The 17140-nt window shown below is 48.3% G+C and overlaps 1 protein-coding gene across 1 annotated transcript in view; it reads right to left on the reverse strand.

The window, feature by feature from the left end:
• Positions 1-17140, reverse strand: part of DNAJB12 (DnaJ heat shock protein family (Hsp40) member B12) — a 658221-nt gene that overhangs the window by 435665 nt on the left and 205416 nt on the right. The window lies entirely within an intron of this gene.

Genomic DNA, 17140 nt, shown 5'->3' on the forward strand with positions numbered 1-17140 from the left:
GTGAAATTGCAGGTTATAACAATTCCATTCCATTGCGTCATATGAAAATAGGTTAGTTCATCATACTATAGAACAGAATGGCCATATATGCCTCATCAAAGGTTTGTAATATCTAACTTTGCCATAAATTGTCCTTGTGCCGGAGATCATACTTCATTCAAACTTAAATCCAAGAGCAGTAATTAAAATAATTCAGTTAATTTAGACCAGTGAAGCCTCATTTTGCATGTTATCGCTCCTTTGGGTCATAGTTTATTTCCCATTTTAAAAGCCGGGCAGATACACTTTCATAATGCAAAACAAGTAGTAATATCAGCTAGCAAAAAATGGGGGGAAAAAAAGGCTACTCTCTTTGGAGCACTCTTTTATAGATGGTAAAATAGCATAACATGCATTAGTTTCTATTGTTGCTGAATCAAAGACAAGTATCCTCGTGCTGATACAGGTTGCCTATTTACTAGTAATAGCACTAAGGAGGGTGTGCAATTGAGTGACCTGGTCATGCTCACATGGACCTTAGAGCAACATCCTGAGAACCTAAATCTGCCTGGTTCTACTCTCCGCCCGTTGCAACTCATCCAGAACAGGACTGCGAGACTTGTCCTTGGCCTCAAGCCCAGGGATCGTATCTCTCTGTTAAGACGGATTTCTGAACTCTGTCCTGGTGGCGCAGAAGTTCAGAAGGCCAACCTAATTACTTGGAACAGGGTAACCTCTGGACAAGCCAGACCAATCAAGGTAGCGATCGCGGCGGTCAAGACTAGGTCTCAAGAGGGGTGAGGGTGACTGAAAGCCCGCAGTGAGCACACAAAGCAAGAGCGCTTACAAACTACTCCAAACAGTTGTTTATATCAAAAATAGATACACATTTATTATAAGGCCTTGAAACTAATAACCACAGTAAAAGCAGCAATATACAACGATATTAAACCAACACATACACTATCCACCCAATATATATACAGAATACACAGTTTCACAGCATTAGCAGCACGAAATATGTTATCCACCTGCAGGGGAAGGAAAACAGGCAGTGCGAACCAATGCGAGTGATATGTCCGCCTTCTGAGGCCCCTAACTGGATGGTAGTCCAATCCCTACGAAGAGTGGAGCCTAGCGCTCAAAAGTACCTGCACACGCCGGTGCCAATGGGCAGAAGGTGAAGCTCTTCGGAGGACGTTGAACAGCTCTGTAGGGAGCTCTAATGAAGGAGAACACGGTCCGCGACTCTAGCGCAGCCTCCACTGTGAGGCAGAAGCAGGGCGCGAGTACGGACAAGGGGTGCTGTATTCACAGCGGGGAAAAGCAAAGGGCACTGCAGGAGGGCGACCAGATCCTAGCTAATCTACTCACCGGTCCCCGAAGCAAGCAGGCCCGAGCTTCTCCTCGATAGATGCAGCTTCTGGCAGGTTCTGAAGAGCAGGGAACGTCTCGTCGTCGTGCAGAGTAAAAAGACGTCCCGATCGAAGAAACAAGCACAGTTTTGTCGCCACAGCAGGGCAACGGAACGGCCGGGTGTATTCAAGCCAAACGAGCACTGCTCACCTCTAGCTTAGGGTTGCTAAGCAAACGAAGCGTGTGAGCGTGCCCCGGACTCAGAATACCACCCAACCTGTCGGCGATTACAGAGCAGGACTCCTTAGTAAGCTGGTCAGTCAACTGGATGGCCCAGAGACACTTCCGAAGGCTTACGGCAGGAGTTGATGAAGGTGCCGGGAATAGCTGGTCCTGCTATTCCAATAGGTCGAAGCGCCAGTACAGGCCTTCTTGTTCGATCTTAGGTGGAAAGGGCTTCACCGGACGACAGCAATGAGGAGCAGAAGTTCTTCAGGGGGTCACCAGCGATTCCTCGGTCCAGCCTCGTGTTCGCAGGATACTTGGCTCCTGTATCCCTGGGTTCGTAAGAACTCAGGAGATCGACATGGTAGTGGTGTTTCCAGCTCCCTCTTATCCACGGTTCCCTTCGCGCCAAAACGGAGGGGAGCCAATGGGAGATCCGCTCATCAACACACATACCATACGTGGACCAATCACGGACCACAGTGGTCCCAGGCATTCACACCACCCTAGACTCTCTGGCACCCAGGATGTGTATTGGGACCAGACAGCCCAGCCCACATCCTGGGGGCACTCAAACGACATGTAGAAGCCCGCGAAAGCAACCGTGTTTCGCGGGAAACTACATGCCCAAATAAGGAAGGCCCCGGGTCGCCTGACCCGGGGGAAGGTAAAGGGAGCAAGACGGACAGTGGACGAGACAAAGGAGCCTCGTGGTCCGGCCATTTTGGGTAGCCGGGCCACCCTTTTGTGTTCGCGGTAAAAAGGTGCTCAGAACGGCAAAAGGAGCTCAAAATAAACCAAATGATCGCTGCCACCAGCCCAGTCCCTGAATGACTTGCACCGATCCAAAAACCATCCTACAAGAGTGTCTAGGGTCTGTAGAAGGCTAGAGACCCAAGAGAGCTGTAACTTAGCTTACAGTGCCCTCTTGTGTCGTGTTGCACTAAAATGGCGACACGATAAAAGAAACTACGGGAAACAGCGTTCCCCGGTACTGACTGTCTTAAGGGCATGTCAGTTTCCCCGTAAGAAAGGAGCGAAAGCCCAGAGGAGTACGGCAGAAGGCTGCACTCCTCTGGCAAAGTCAAGAAAACAGGTTGAAAACAATAGCAAAAAGTTTAGGGGTTGCCACATGGAAGGAAAGTTCCCTACAATAACGAAATCTTTCCTAACACTCGCCCCTCCCAGACTATGGACAGGGGGAACTAATCCACCCCTGGATGAGTCTCTTGTTCAGGTCGGTAAAACATTCTGGACAACCCATCAGCATTGCTATGTTGGACACCTGGCCTATGCTCAATAGTGAAGTCGAAGCCTTGTAGACTTATGGACCACCTAAGCAACTTTGGATTCTCCCCCTTCATGTTCATTAGCCACTTTAACGGCTTATGGTCAGTCTGCACAGTGAAGTGGGTCCCATAGAGGTAGGGCCGCAGCTTCCTTAGGGCCCACACAACAGAGAAACATTCTTTCTCTACCGTGGACCATCTGAGCTCTCTGTCCTTAAGCTGGCGACTAATAAAACCGATAGGGTGTTCCTTACCCTTCTCATCTACTTGTGATAGTACAGCTCCTATCCCAGTGTCAGAGGCATCCGTCTGCACGATAAAAGGTCTTTGATAATCAGGGGCCCTGAGCACAGGGGCCTGGCACAAGGAGTCTTTCAAGCCATTGAAGGCCTTCTCACACTCGTCAGTCCAAGTTACCTTCTTGGGTTTCTTCGGAGTTGTGAGGGCAGTCAGAGGAGCAGCTATGGTGCCATAGTCTGCCATAAAATTGCGGTAATAACCCGTGAGTCCTAAGAAGGCTCTCACTTGGGTTTGTGTAGTGGGGGTAGGCCAGTCTTGTACTGCTTGTACTTTACTGGGGAGAGGCTGTATCCTTCCTCCACCTACTTCATGCCCAAGGTAAACCACTGAGCCTTGTCCAATCTGGCATTTACTCGCCTTTATGGTCAAGTGGGCTTTCTGAAGAGCCTGGAGCACAATCCCGAGGTGTTTCACATGGTCTTCCCAGGTGGCACTGAAAACTGCTATATCGTCTAGATATGCAAGACAGAATTCGTCCAACCCATTCAACACATGATTCACAAGCCTCTGGAAAGTGGCAGGTGCATTCTTCAATCCGAACGGCATTACCCGGAATTGGTAAAGCCCGTCGGGAGTTGAAAATGCTGTCTTCTCCTTGGCATGTTCTGCTAAAGCTATTTGCCAATAGCCCGCAGTCAGGTCAAACGTGCTGAGATACTTGGAGGCACCCAAGGTATCCACCAGCTCGTCAGTTCGAGGCAAGGGGTGAGCGTCTGTCTTGGTGACAGCATTCAGAGCCCTGTAATCCACGCAGAACCTCAATTCAGAAGTGCCTGCTTTTGGAACCAGAACCACAGGACTGGACCAAGGACTACTAGAGGGTTCAATCACCCCAAGGTCTAACATCTTGTTGACCTCGGTCTTAATATAAGACCGTACTTTATCCGACATCCTGTATCCCCTACTTTTGGTAGGTACACTGTCTCCTGTGTCAATGTTATGTTTGCACCAAGGTGTCAAACCAGGCGACTGTGAAAACAGGGGGGAAAACTGCCTAAGCAAACTTTTCACCTCAGCCTGCTGATCAGAAGTCAGGTGAGGGGCCACTCGGACACCCTCAACGGAGCTATCTGAAGGACCGCTTTGGAACAGGTCGGGAAGAGGTTCTGACTCCTCTTCCTCAACGTCTGACGCCAGTAGCAGTGCTGCGATTTCGACTCTTGGGACGAAAGCCTTCAGCCTATTTACGTGGAACACTTTTGGAGCCTGTCCAGGCCTTCCAAGGTCCACTAAATAGTTCACCTCACCCAGGGGCTCCACCACTGTGTAAGGGCCTGACCATTTGTCCTGTAAAGCGCGAGGCCTTATAGGGTTCATGATCAGGACTTGCTGACCAGGGGTAAAGTGAATTAAGGAAGCTTTCTGGTCGTACCAATGTTTCACCAGCGCTTGTCCTGCCTTCAACTTTTCACTAGCCAAGCCCATCAGGAGTACCATCCGTTTTCTGAGCCCTAGCACATAGTCAACTACATTGGTAGTAACAGGGGGAGTGGGCATCTCCCATCCCTCTTTGACGATGGCTAAGGGTCCCCGTACGGGATGACCGAACAGAAGTTCAAAGGGGCTGAAGCCAACACCCTCCTGTGGTACCTCTCTGTAGGCAAACAGCAAGCATGGTAAAAGAAGATCCCATTTTCTTCTCTGGGGCTCCTCCAGAGCCCCAATCATGCTCTTTAACGTTCTGTTGAAACGTTCCACCAGACCATTGGTCTGGGGGTGATATGCAGAAGAGAACTTGTAGGTGACCCCACATTCTTTCCACATAGCCTGCATATACTTCGACATAAAGTTGCTGCCACGATCTGACACAACTTCTTTAGGGAAGCCAACCCTAGTAAATATGCCGAGTAAAGCTTTTGCAACTGACTTGGCAGTTACAGTCTTTAATGGGATGGCCTCAGGATACCTGGTTGCATGGTCGACCAGCACCAGGATAAACCTATTGCCTGAGGATGTTTGCGGGTCAAGGGGACCAACGATGTCGATCCCTACCCTTTCAAATGGTACCCCCACAACTGGGAGCGGTACCAACGGAGCTTGGATTGTCGCGCCAACCTTACCAGACAACTGGCAGGAGGCACAACTCCTGCAGTGACTTTCTACTTGCACCCCCATCTTGGGCCAGTAGAAGTGCATAGATAACCTTTGCTTGGTCCTCTTCATTCCAAGGTGACCAGCAAGGGGAACTTCATGCGCCAACTGCAGGAGGAAGGGTCTAACAGAAAGGGGAACCACCAACCTCCTATGGTCTCCTTCTGTAGACTCTGTGGGCTCACTGTACAGGAGTCCACCTTCCCAATAAATCCGATGCTTCCCAGGAGGTTCACCCTCAAGCTGGGAGCAGGCCTGTCTCCTTAGGCCTTCCAGAGATGGGCACTCACGTTGGCCCTTACTGAAGTCGTCCCTATCAGGACCTCCTTCAACTAACAAGTCTTTTAGTTCAGGATGGTCGTTGGGGTCGAACACTTCAGGCATCGCCACCTCCTCGTCAGGCTCGGGCGATTGACCAACTCCCTCCACCGCAGTGGTAGGCGAGCTCGGGGGAATATTCTCTTTCCCCCGTCGGGACTTGTTGACTCCTTTCGCCTTGGGTTTCCCCTTCGGCTGGGGCGGCGTATTGGACTTGGCCAATGCTGCCCGTGCTTGAGACCGTGTGTAGGGTCTTTCGGCAGTGTCTCCTACGAGCCCTAGAGCTCTGAGATCATTGCCCAACAAGACCTTTCCCGGGACGTTTCTCTGAATTCTCACTGGAATCCTAACTGCTGTACCATTTAAAGTTAGATTAACAGGGATCACGGGAAACATACGGAGGGGGCCGTCAGCCAACTTAGTGGGCATCAGAGGAGCTCTGGCAACTTCCTCTGAGTCTACCAAGGTAGAATCCACTACAGTTCGACTGCACCCACTATCCCTAAGAGCTGGAGTATCCACTCCATTGATCAGCACACTGTCTTTAAAGTAGTGCTTGGTATTATCCGGAATCCTAGCATACGCCTCTGCGACTTTAGGCTCCCAGGAACCCAGGGACACTAAAACTACCTCAGCCTCTATTCCGCTGGGAAATGAGTCTGAGGAGAAGGATGCTCCTGTAATCTCTTCTTCCTCGTAGGAGGAGAAGGCCAGATTAGCGGAGTGGACCCCCAAAGGTCTAACCTTACAACGGGGATCCCCCTTCACATGGTCAGTTGCTCCACAAGAAAAACAAGCCCCATTGGGTCTGTTTACGTAGGGAGGCTTATTATAACCAGAGTTCTGTTTCGGAGGCGAACCTCCGCTACCCTGTGAGTTCTCGTATGGCTTACCCTTATTTTTCTTTTTGTGGCCCTTATGGGAAGAAGATTTAGCAGATTCCCCACCCTCCATATCTTTGGACTTTTTCCCTTCCTCCTGCTTACCAGGATGAGTTTTGTCCTTATGGGACACTCGATGTGACACCCATAAGTCTGCTGCAATGGCCAGCTTCTTAGGATCTATCTCCTTCGAATCGGCCAAATGCTGCTTAAGCTCCGGGGAAGAAGAAGCAAAAATGTGTTCCAGCATGACCAGATTGATCATGCCTTCGAAGGTAGAAACCTTATAACCTTCAACCCAGCCAGTCAAGTTTTTCAGGGACTCAGCTACATACGACACCCAAGTACCACCTTCCTTTTTCTTATACTCTCTAAACCTTTTCAAATATTGGGTCGGAGTCTTCCCAAACTTTAAAATGAGAGTCTGCTTCAACATTGCAAAATCAGCGCGCTCAGCCTTCGACATTTCCATAATGGCACTGCAACCAGAATGGGGCAGTCTGCTGAGTAACCATGCAATCTTATCCGCATTATCAACCTCTTGAACCTCGCATGCATACTCAAACGCATTTAACCAGTCCATAATGTCATTTCGTTCCTCATACACACTGAGCAGATCTTTTGGAAACCGTGGATGAGAGGAAGCCCCAGAACCATGTCCAGGACCCTTGGACCCATTTGCGAACTGAAGCTTGGCCAGTTCCAACTGGTGATCCCTGTCTTTTTGTTTTTCTGCCTGGTCGATTTTCAGTTTGGCTATGCTGAATTCAAGCTCCTGCTGCCTAAACCGCAGCTCTTGCTTCTTGAATTCAAGCATAGCCTCCCCATCAACACTGGCAGAGGAAACGTTAGACATTACATCCTCCCTGTCCTCGTGGTCGTGATGGATCAGTGCAGCGGCAGAACCGTCGGTTCTGCCAGTGAGAGCAGCCCCACCACCTTCTGCACTGTCCTCGGAAGTTATAGCGTCAAGCTGCGCTTCTTGCCACGCCACGATTCTCTGGATCATTTCCAATTTAGTGCCTTGAGAGGAAACCCCTCTCTCCGCACACATCTTCTTCAATGTTTCAGATTTCGAAGCATTTAAGGTTAATAAAGTATTCGTTTCCATACTGTTGATAGGACTATGGCCTTTTTAACGTTATATTCAATACTTTACTGCGTGTCCTGGTTGGAATAACCTGAAAACGCCTTAGCTCGTGCGCAACACTGGATACCTTCAGTCGTATCCCACCGCTGTACACCAATTTGTTAAGACGGATTTCTGAACTCTGTCCTGGTGGCGCAGAAGTTCAGAAGGCCAACCTAATTACTTGGAACAGGGTAACCTCTGGACAAGCCAGACCAATCAAGGTAGCGATCGCGGCGGTCAAGACTAGGTCTCAAGAGGGGTGAGGGTGACTGAAAGCCTGCAGTGAGCACACAAAGCAAGAGCGCTTACAAACTACTCCAAACAGTTGTTTATATCAAAAATAGATACACATTTATTATAAGGCCTTGAAACTAATAACCACAGTAAAAGCAGCAATATACAACGATATTAAACCAACACATACACTATCCACCCAATATATATACAGAATACACAGTTTCACAGCATTAGCAGCACGAAATATGTTATCCACCTGCAGGGGAAGGAAAACAGGCAGTGCGAACCAATGCGAGTGATATGTCCGCCTTCTGAGGCCCCTAACTGGATGGTAGTCCAATCCCTACGAAGAGTGGAGCCTAGCGCTCAAAAGTACCTGCACACGCCGGTGCCAATGGGCAGAAGGTGAAGCTCTTCGGAGGACGTTGAACAGCTCTGTAGGGAGCTCTAATGAAGGAGAACACGGTCCGCGACTCTAGCGCAGCCTCCACTGTGAGGCAGAAGCAGGGCGCGAGTACGGACAAGGGGTGCTGTATTCACAGCGGGGAAAAGCAAAGGGCACTGCAGGAGGGCGACCAGATCCTAGCTAATCTACTCACCGGTCCCCGAAGCAAGCAGGCCCGAGCTTCTCCTCGATAGATGCAGCTTCTGGCAGGTTCTGAAGAGCAGGGAACGTCTCGTCGTCGTGCAGAGTAAAAAGACGTCCCGATCGAAGAAACAAGCACAGTTTTGTCGCCACAGCAGGGCAACGGAACGGCCGGGTGTATTCAAGCCAAACGAGCACTGCTCACCTCTAGCTTAGGGTTGCTAAGCAAACGAAGCGTGTGAGCGTGCCCCGGACTCAGAATACCACCCAACCTGTCGGCGATTACAGAGCAGGACTCCTTAGTAAGCTGGTCAGTCAACTGGATGGCCCAGAGACACTTCCGAAGGCTTACGGCAGGAGTTGATGAAGGTGCCGGGAATAGCTGGTCCTGCTATTCCAATAGGTCGAAGCGCCAGTACAGGCCTTCTTGTTCGATCTTAGGTGGAAAGGGCTTCACCGGACGACAGCAATGAGGAGCAGAAGTTCTTCAGGGGGTCACCAGCGATTCCTCGGTCCAGCCTCGTGTTCGCAGGATACTTGGCTCCTGTATCCCTGGGTTCGTAAGAACTCAGGAGATCGACATGGTAGTGGTGTTTCCAGCTCCCTCTTATCCACGGTTCCCTTCGCGCCAAAACGGAGGGGAGCCAATGGGAGATCCGCTCATCAACACACATACCATACGTGGACCAATCACGGACCACAGTGGTCCCAGGCATTCACACCACCCTAGACTCTCTGGCACCCAGGATGTGTATTGGGACCAGACAGCCCAGCCCACATCCTGGGGGCACTCAAACGACATGTAGAAGCCCGCGAAAGCAACCGTGTTTCGCGGGAAACTACATGCCCAAATAAGGAAGGCCCCGGGTCGCCTGACCCGGGGGAAGGTAAAGGGAGCAAGACGGACAGTGGACGAGACAAAGGAGCCTCGTGGTCCGGCCATTTTGGGTAGCCGGGCCACCCTTTTGTGTTCGCGGTAAAAAGGTGCTCAGAACGGCAAAAGGAGCTCAAAATAAACCAAATGATCGCTGCCACCAGCCCAGTCCCTGAATGACTTGCACCGATCCAAAAACCATCCTACAAGAGTGTCTAGGGTCTGTAGAAGGCTAGAGACCCAAGAGAGCTGTAACTTAGCTTACAGTGCCCTCTTGTGTCGTGTTGCACTAAAATGGCGACACGATAAAAGAAACTACGGGAAACAGCGTTCCCCGGTACTGACTGTCTTAAGGGCATGTCAGTTTCCCCGTAAGAAAGGAGCGAAAGCCCAGAGGAGTACGGCAGAAGGCTGCACTCCTCTGGCAAAGTCAAGAAAACAGGTTGAAAACAATAGCAAAAAGTTTAGGGGTTGCCACATGGAAGGAAAGTTCCCTACAATAACGAAATCTTTCCTAACACTCTCCAGGACTGAAATCTCTGCACTGGCTCCCAATGGCTGCGAGGATTAAGTTAAAAACCCTCTGCATTGTCCACAAGGCCTTTTGCGGCCTGGGACCTCAATACCTTCAACTCTCTCTTCCTCAATATTTTACCCCTCAAGCTCTTCACTCATCCGCTTCCAAATCCCTCAGGGTCAGTCGCCTCTCCAAGCAACGAGTTGGTGGTAGATCTCTTTCTTCGACTGGGGCCTCCCTCTGAAACAGCCTCCCTGCCTCCCGGAAACTTGAGGAGCATCATCTCCAGTTCCGGAAGCACCCCAAAACCTTTCTCTTTGCTTCTGCTTTTTCTCCTCCTCTCTCCTGCTGAATTTCCTGGCTGAAACTGAAACAGCCCTGGTTACCTGGCCACCCTCTGCTCTTGGACCCAGGTCCCCTCTTCCGCCAGTCGCACACCTCCACTGCCTTCCTGGCAACCCCCACACTTGGGGACAGTTTTCTGTATCCCTACAGTCCCACTAACAGCACTTGACACCTGATGTCTGCACTTACCCTTGCACTTGCCACCAGCTGGCTGTACTTTCACTTATTGTTTATTTATTCTATTATCCCATGTACTGCACTGTCCCCTCCCCCTTGCCCTCCGCACGTTCCCCTTACCCCTTCCCATGCACTTGCACGATCTGAATGACACCTGGCCTAGTAGGATCGCTGTCTTCGTCTTCCCTCGGTTCCCCCTCCCTTGCCTCATCGCGCCTTGAAACACTTGTGTGTAGGCGTGTTTTAAATGCCATATCATAACCTCAAAGCCAGCTATAACCCAAAAAGCTACATTCCATCCCACATCGCCCACTCATTTTGTGACACCCATTATTTGGGGACTACTCTTGCCAAAATACTGCTTGGTGTTAAAGGGAAAAAATTGAACAGATTTGGAGGCACAGGCTCCTTAGAGTAGAGGAAACCTAAGCAGGTCCCCAATACCAGGAGACTATATAACATGACCAAGCCCAATTATCCAGACAAGCTAACAAGCAGCACTAAGAAGAACTCAATGTCTAATAGTCCCACTTTTCGGCTCAAGGAAAAACCCGGCCAGACTAGGAAGACACACTATTCTTTATGGAGAGGATATGAGCGCCTGTGACTGAATGCGATCTGGTGACGGGGCATAGCTTGAACATTTTTGATTTTTAGTAATAAAATGACAGGGGTAATTCTGTTTTCTTAAAGGAAGGTCTGCTAATTATACCGCCTTCCTAGTGTTTCATGCCAAAACCACAGTGCACTCATGTGCCTCTGCTGTGACATTCTCCTGACAAATCCAGCAACTGTCCTATAATAGCAGGCGGTCCAAACACCAAATGTGCATTCCTGACAACTGCTTGAAAGCTAAGTTCAAATAGATGGCTTTTTATTTGTCTGCACCTCCGATTCAAATAATTATAATGGTGTACCCTAGTCAACTTGATGCCATAAAACTGATGAGCCATGTCTGGTTATGACATGGTTGGCATTGGGTCACACAATTATACAGCCACAGGATTATGTCCTATTAGTGTCAGCTTTGTGAACAATGCTCTAGTCATGACTGAGCTGGTGTGTATTAGCTGCCTGACCGGGGTGTCTCCATGGCAACCATGATGACCTTGCCCCAGGAAGCTGCTCTTTTAATCCCCCCAGGGAATGCAACATCTTCCTTCAGGACACAGTAACTCTCCACAGGAGGTCCCATGGGAAAGAGTAGTTCAAAGACAGTTGTAACAGAAAATAGAAACTCTCACACCAGGGTGCTATCACTGGAGCCATTTTGAAGTATGCAGACATGGAAAGGTGGAGTTAGATTAGCTAGAGAAGAGATTTACGCAAAAAGAAGTTGCTTGTTGGATTCTGCTAGGGCTCTCTAAACCTTATGTCCCTAATCATTTCCTGCCAATAAAAAGGACTCTGGGTATGACATAAGAAGGCAAAAGACACTTGTTCCAGCATCTGCATTCGACCAGACACAGGTTTGCTCTGAACCAATCCACTGTAGCCGTTTGTCTTTATAAAGCGGTTGACCATGCCCTTAGCGAATTCATCTTTGGACTGCAAGACAAGAAGGATTCATCTGGAAATGAATTGGGCATACTGTCTATTTGAATGTCCTCTGCCATAGACGTGACGACAGGAGCTTGCAAGGAAGAGGAAAGTTCTTCTCCCTACCTACCTCATGAGAATATTTAGGGTGGCACTGCTGTAGACCACGGCATTCTGCTGCCTTTGCACTAGCACCAAAAGGTTATTCAATGGAGGAGGAGGACCCCTTGTAAGTCCCAAACTATTTTAATGGAGTGGAATTGTGGAACAAAGAACTCACCTTGTCCCTGGAAACACTGGGTTGGGCTTCCAGCAACTCAGAAGTCCAGAAGCAGCTCAGAACCCGGTTTACCACCTTGAGATATCATGCCAGCTCAACCACACTAGGCTTACTTCAAGTCACTATAGAACTAACAGTACTGCTTTTGGCACTGTATGGTCTTCCAACCGGTTGTCTGCTCTTCGGGACGTCCAGACGCTGACTCGACCTGTTGAAGCAGACTGCTTCGAACACTGATCCAATCTGCTGTAAACCATCGACTCATCCTTCTCAAACCTTGCCTCGAACCAACAGGATCATTGTTTATGGTCAACTCAAAAAAGCTGGGAAAGATTCTGACTTGACCAGTCTTGACCACTGTCTCAACCCAACTGGAGCCCACGCCATGAACTGAATTGACTACGAGTTGCCATTGGGAAAACATATCTCGACACTGGTTTTACTGCAGTAAACCCTTTAGAAGCTTGGCTCAACTTTGTTAGCCCCCAAAAACAAGAAACCAAAAGGTATTTGCAGAGTCTCTGATCTGCCTACAAGGAGATTTGTAACCTTTAAGCCCCCTTCTGTGCCTTTTAAAGACATATCCTTGAACACTGACATTGCTGTTGAACTCCTTTGCCCGGTCACGCCTGCCAATCAATCCAGAGTGCCCTTTATTCTCAAGGTCTGCCTTTTCTTTGTGTTTCTGTTACAACCCTTATCTGTAGGGCTGCCCAACCCTGTATCAGCCACTCTTACTACCTACAAATAGTAAAATAATTGCAAAAATTAAAAATAGGGAGTAAAAATACTCCCCCAAAAAAAATAGCAACCCGACATGTAGGACCTTGTGCCCCAGTTTTCACCCACACAACTCCATGGATATGTTTGGATCAGTAGGGCACGTAGTATAACGGGAAGAAACTACCATCATTACTGCCTGAAGTAAACCTGTAACTTTTAATGTGTATGAATAACTGCAAATAAATATTATTACCAAACATTTTAATTTTCCAGCTAAAATAATTTTACTCGCTTATAAAATACTCAAAAATTGGGAATGGGATATACTTTTTTGCTCCCAAAAAATAATTTGTCGCAATTTAAATTGGGTAGTAAAATCCTCCCACTTCAAAATACTAACGGGAGCACTGGGGTTAGGTCATTAGTATTTTTTAATTAGTTGTATGCACTGTTCGTTTTTTTGTTAAAGTTCCTAATTTTCTAGAAAATTTGTAGGACAATATTTAATTTTGTTTGCGTTGCAACAGCTCACACCCTTTCTGAAGCCCTCGGCCCACATTACGAAAAAAGGCAAAGGAGATATACCTGTTGGGCTGCACCTGTTTAACCTTTATGATTGGGACCAGTGCTGGATTAGTGGTAGTGTGCAGCGTAGTAGGCAGTTTAGCCGCTACTTTCACTCCTGCAGAGCAGTAGTCATTTTATCACAGCACCCGTCAGATGTGCTGTCCACTCCCCAAAAAGGACAGTCAAGGGGAAAGCACAACATTCGTCCATTTGATACTCAGAGTGGCAGTAGAGCCACAGCCCTTACCCATGCATTAAGGGGACACCCACAGAGAACTCCACTTCTTTCCCAAACTAATGGGAAGAAGGCAGCTCAAGACTCCCTCACATTTGTAAGCTGAAGGAGTCGCCCACAGCCACTCCGTTCAGTGAAATCAATGGGAGAAATACCAACAGCAAACAACATGCAAAAGAAACAGTTTTGCAGTCTTCCCATCCCTCAATAATGTTGAGCACCTACACTGGCCTGTTTTGTATAAAAGACAGCCAAAAGCAACTGAATAGACCACAAAAAATCAATGTTTTAACAGCGAATGTAGATTCTGTCAGCGAACAAGGCAAATTGAAACGCTAAAACATATGTATACAGAGTGTAAAATTCTTGAAGCTAGAAAAAAAAAATGTTGTTGCCTTCAAGGAAACTATTACGATGACGGATTAGAGAGTCGGGGGTAGATCTCTCTCTCTTCCACAGGTGCCGCCCTGCCCGTCTCAGACTTAAGCCAGATCTCCTTAAGTTCTGGAAGCTCCTCAAGACCTTCCTTTTCTCTTCTCGCCCCCCTCCTTCTCCCCTGCTAATGCTCCCCTCAGCCTGAGACTGGTTGGCCTGGCTCCTTCAGAGTCTCTCACAGGGTGCCAGGACCTGCCCTTCGCATTCTGCCCCTACACGTATTCCCCCTCCCTCCCAACTTTTATCGTGCACTTGCCCTCACAGGCCCCCGACCACACTTAGCTGATCAGCTTGCACCCTTGTAGCCATCTTTCTTCCCCCTGTCCACCTGGCCTCCATGGCACTCTCCTTCTCATGGGCCCTCCTGCCCAGCTCCTGCACTTCCCCATCTCCCTTGCCCTTGACCTTTGCACATGGCTAGCGCACTTGCACGATCTGAATGTTGCATGGCCTATTAGGATCACTACGTTCCTCCTTCCTGTTCCCCCTCCCCCCCTCCCTCCACCGGCTTGCTGCGTCTCAAAACACTTGTGTATAGGCGCATTACAAATGAACAATAAATAAAATAAATATAGTGCGATTCTAAGATGTAAATCGGGGCTTGAAATTAAGATTTGATGATCAGGAGTCAAAACCAGGTACTGGGTGATGGGCATGACCCTGTAGGCAAGAGCTACCACAGGGGAACCAGGAGATGCTACTTCAACTTTTAGCCCATTATGTATGATGCATTGTGTTTAAAACTGCATTAGATGTGTGCTTATTCCTCTTTATGAATATCTTCAAATCCTCCAAGTTAATGTCACATAAACACGTTTGTGGAGCACCATTTGGCCTGAGAAGCCAAATAGAAACACTAGTAGCTGTTGGTTTCAAGCTAACCAGCCTCTCCTCGCCTCGCCTAGCCTAGCCTAGCCTAAGGAGCTAAATGGCTCCCAGAAATTTCGAATCCGGTAAATTAATTCTTCACTGGGGTTAATGTGGCTTATTTAACAATGGATGAACATAGGAATACATGATTTTACAATGTTATAACCTTATAACTGTATGAATTGGAATTTTCTCATTGCAATATTTAGGGGAAAATGTCATATGTGAAGGTGTGTACATAAACCATAACACAGCCACAGGTATGGAGCGGGACCAGCAGCTGCTCCCCATGCACTTGGGAGAACATTCTCAACAGAGATCCAAGATGGCCTATTTGAAGATCTCTTCCAGAGAGTTGGCACTATGGAGGTTCACAATCACAAAGCGAGGTCATGTCTCCTGCCTTAGGGTAAAGCCATTCAACAACAACGGTACGTAAGGGCTAGTTCACAAGACAGCAGTGCAAGTGAGTTCGGGAGTGAAGAGTGAGGAGTAGGGATTGGAGAGGACGGTGGCAGGAGGTGAATAAGGAGGCAGGAAGAAGGCTGGAGACAAGTTGCTGAAGAAGGAAGGAAGCGACAAGAGGGGTTTCTTAAAAGGGAAAGCGCATAGGAGTAGTTTAGGAAGGACATCAGGAGAAGAGCTGAAGGACACTAACAAGCTGACGAGGAGGACAAATCAGGAGGAGATGGCAGTTAATGAGGTTGTGAGAAGAAACATCAGGAGTGAGGAGAAGGTGAAAGAGTAGTTTGGAGGAGGTTAGAAAAACATTACAGAGGAGGCAACATTTTTCAAGGAAAAGGGGGATAAAGTAGTGAACAAGGTGAAGTTAAGACGCTACTAGGAAGAAGAGCAGCGAAGCCGGAAAAGGGAACTCAAATATTTAGGGAGAGCAAGTTAGGGCGTGAGAAGGTACAAGCACATGGCAGAGTGCTGAGATACCTCAGAATGAAAGAAGGCAAGATCTTGGTGTAGAGGACAGAATAAGAGGTGCTACAGAGGTCCCCTTAAGCACGAGAACACTGAATAGTTGTAGAGGAATTGGTATTGAGAACAAGAGCTAAGACCTTGGGGTCAGGAAGGTGGCAAGAGTAACAGAGTAAACCCTAGAGAGAAGAACAAGTTACTTCTTACCTTGTAACGTTCTTTCGATGGGATGTTCCTCCGACGTATTCCTTATCTTAGATATCTCTTTCCAGCTTTGCTGGCCTCGGAAACATTTTCTCTAGAGGGCGCTGCGCGTCGACATCCGCCGAGTCAATGTCCCTTGACAGCCGCCGTATCGATGTCAACGTCATCCTGCCTATAAAGGCCGCGCGCAGCGTCCGTTGCTCAGTTCCGTTTTGTAGCCCACAATGATTCTTTCTGGACTAGACTAATCACCCTGAAGGAGCGTAAACTGCAACAACAAGGGAAGTAGTACTGCGGGGATGGATGGGAGGGTCGATAAGGAATACGTCAGAGGAACATCCCATCGAAAGAACGTTACAAGGAAAGAAGTAACTTGTTCTTCGAAGGAATTGTGTCCTCCGACGTATTCCTTATCTTAGATAGGCTCCCATAGCAGTATTCTGTTATTGGAGGTGGGAGTACTGACTTCATGCTTCCTTTTATTGATGAATAGAGTGAAATACTGCCCTTCCAAACCTAGTCTCTTGACTGGAGGAGGAATCCAAGTTGTAAAACCTTGTAAAGGTATGGACGGATGACCATGTGGCAGCCGCACATATGTCTCTAACCGGCACTCCTCTTTTGAGGGCCGATGAAGCTGCGATACCTCTGGTCGAATGAGCCCTAAAATTTTGAGGGGGCTCTTTTCCTGCCAGTTTATAACATTCCAAAATGGCTAGAATGATCCATCTGGAAATGGTCTGCTTAGTTATCGGTAACCCCAGCTTGTGACCTGCGTAGCCTACAAACAGCTGGTCTGCTTGTCTTATCCTAGCCAGTCTACTGATGTAAAAACTTAAAGCCCTTCTTGGATCCAGCCTGTGTAACCTCTCTTCCTCTTTCCCCGGATGAGGAGGAGGATAGAAAGATGGAAGGGTAATCTTCTGAGTGATATGGAATTCAGAAACCACCTTTGGGAGGAAATTAGGCTTCACTTGCAGAACAACTTTGTCTTTGTGAAAGATTGTATGAGGGTGTTTACAAGAAAGAGCTTGTAACTCGCTCACCCTTCTA

The sequence above is a fragment of the Ambystoma mexicanum genome, chromosome 8, assembly GCF_040938575.1.
Source record: "Ambystoma mexicanum isolate Mex_15411 chromosome 8, UKY_AmexF1_1, whole genome shotgun sequence".
In the NCBI taxonomy this organism is placed as follows: Eukaryota; Metazoa; Chordata; class Amphibia; order Caudata; family Ambystomatidae; genus Ambystoma; species Ambystoma mexicanum.